Source organism: Polyodon spathula, chromosome 33 (assembly GCF_017654505.1).
Source record: "Polyodon spathula isolate WHYD16114869_AA chromosome 33, ASM1765450v1, whole genome shotgun sequence".
NCBI lineage: Eukaryota > Metazoa > Chordata > Actinopteri > Acipenseriformes > Polyodontidae > Polyodon > Polyodon spathula.
In genome coordinates this window covers 6,130,921-6,133,420 of record NC_054566.1, presented here as the reverse complement: position 1 = coordinate 6,133,420, position 2,500 = coordinate 6,130,921, and the positions used below count along the sequence as shown (strand labels likewise).

Genomic DNA, 2,500 nt, shown 5'->3' with positions numbered 1-2,500 from the left:
GAGGGGCCCGCGCCCTGGAAAGCGTCGCGGCTCCGGCGGCGTCCGGGCGAGCCCTCGCCGGTCCTTGAAAATCCGGGGGAGAGGGTGTAAATCTCGCGCCGGGCCGTACCCATATCCGCATCAGGTCTCCAAGGTGAACAGCCTCTGGCGTGTTGGAACAATGTAGGTAAGGGAAGTCGGCAAGTCAGATCCGTAACTTCGGGACAAGGATTGGCTCTAAGGGCTGGGCCGGTCGGGCCGGGGGCATGAAGCGGGGATTGAGCGCGGTGCGTCGTCTGGGTGAGCCGCCTCCGTCGCCTCGTCCGCCCCCGTCCGCCGCGGGCGACCTCCTTCCCTACCCCTAACCTTACCCCGCCGTCGTCTCCGCCGCAGCCGAGGAGCTCCCCGCCGTCATGACTCGGCGACGCTTGGCGCCGCCTGCCCACTCAATCCTAGACAGAGGGGATTCGCCTCATCCCCTGGGCGGCGGGCGTGTGGCGAGTCCGGACGCGCTCCGTTCCCTCCCTGCGGATCGCCCCGGCTTCGGGTAGCGACGAGCTCTCGCCCTCGCCTCCTCTCAAACCCCCTCCCTCTCGGATCGCGGGGCCCGGGGGGAGCTCGGGCGGGCGGGGGGGGTCGGCGGGGGTGCGGCGCGGGGGGGGTTGCGGGGGGACCGGAGCTCGCGCCGCCTCGGCCGGCGCTAAGCAGCCGGCTTAGAACTGGTGCGGACCCGGGGAATCCGACTGTTTAATTAAAACAAAGCATCGCGAGGGCTCTTGGCGGGTGTTGACGCGATGTGATTTCTGCCCAGTGCTCTGAATGTCAAGGTGAAGAAATTCATGGAAGCTCGGGTAAACGGCGGGAGTAACTATGACTCTCTTAAGGGTGGCACCGCCGGTGCTGGCTCCCTCGGGCAAGGAGCAGAGAGCGTAGCGGCCTTTACCTCCCAGCGGTCCCGCCGGTAACGCCTCCCTTCTGGGGAGGCGGCCAAACAAGGTCAAACACCCTCGGCCCACTGCTCCGAAAAGCACCCAGGTGCCTAGTAGGAGGCCGCTGGGGAGCGGTCCACAAGTACCCATGGCCTGGTCTGACCACCCAGGTCATTACTACGGTCCGTGGCAGGCATTACGTCCGAAAGGCGTGGGCCCCAGCTAGCTGGCCTCGCGCCAGAGCGTGCCGGGGGTTTCTCCCTACATCGGCAGACAAACCAGAAGGTGATCCTCCTAGCAAGCCGGGGACCGAGGGCCAACCGTCCTTTCCGAGCGAGACCGCATTGAGCGGACGAGATGTTCTTTCCCTCCACAGGTTAAAGTGTGGGTTCACCTGTGGCCATCCGAACCGAGTCGGGGTCCCCACATACCACCCATCCCATTCTCCCCTCCGCTGGGACGGGCCTGCGGGCTCATTGGAGGGAAGGGATGGACGATGACGACTCTGTGGCTCACTTTCCTCGGCCCGAACCCCTGCCCCCCACCAGCTCGCACTAGGGGGTGCCGTTGGTGTCGCGGAAGGTGGCGAGGATCCTGTGGAAGAGATGGAGGTCAGCCAATTGGTAGTAGAGCCAAAAGCACCTTCGAATCCATGGAATCGGAAGATCATGACGCAGAGCCCTCCTTGATCTCTCCCTCAGAGGACTCGTCTGAAGATATTACCGGTGCAATTAGAATCGAGCTGCCTGATCCTGACATTTCCTGTGGTTTGTGCGGATTACACCTGGTATGGTGTCCCAGGCTGTTAAGCGTGAGAATAGTCGCAATACATCGGTACCGTGGGCCTGCGAAGAGTGTCAGCTTCGCTTCGCGACTAAGATCGGCTTGTCCCAACACAAGCGGCACAGGCACATCACGCTCAGGAATTTGGGAAGGATCATGGCGACGCAGGCGGTGAGCACTGGCGCAAAGGTCCGTCCCAACGTCTGGTCTACAGTAGACATCGAAGTGCTTAATAGGCTCGAATCCAAATATGCCGGGCAGGAACTTGCTGATAGCAAGAGAGCTGGCCTCCAAATCTGCGAAGCAGGCGAGCAGCAAAAGGAGGTATATTCGGCTGATATCCGAACGCAACTGCCGTGCAGAGATCAACCCAGCTGATCTCGAGGCCATCTCAGAACTCCCCCGTCCAAGATTCGGAGTAAACGAATAGCCGGAGGACTGGCTCTGAAACGAATTGAAGACACCGGGGGGGGAACTAGAGGCCATCATGCCGGTGATTGCGGCCTGGCTGAGGGACTTAGACCAGGTCACTGCCCTGGTCGAATCCTCCCCGTCAAGTCTGATTAGATTCAGACTAAACCTCAGCCGGGCCAAAAACTTAGCTACTGAGGGCCCAGACAGGATCAATAAGCAGAAGATTATTGACCTGGACCCCAGCGGCGAGAGGTTAGTGCAGGTCTTCAACACATGGCTAACACGGGAGTCACCTCTAAGGTCTTTAAATAAGGTTGTACGGTACCAATCCCAAAAGCCATGGACTGAGAGGGTCTATACATCGGCTACTGGAGACCGATTACGATAGGGTCCAT

The 2,500-nt window shown here is 60.9% G+C and overlaps 1 pseudogene; it reads left to right on the top strand.

The window, feature by feature from the left end:
• The window catches only part of LOC121303596, an 8,780-nt pseudogene that overhangs the window by 1,998 nt on the left and 4,282 nt on the right, over positions 1–2,500 (top strand).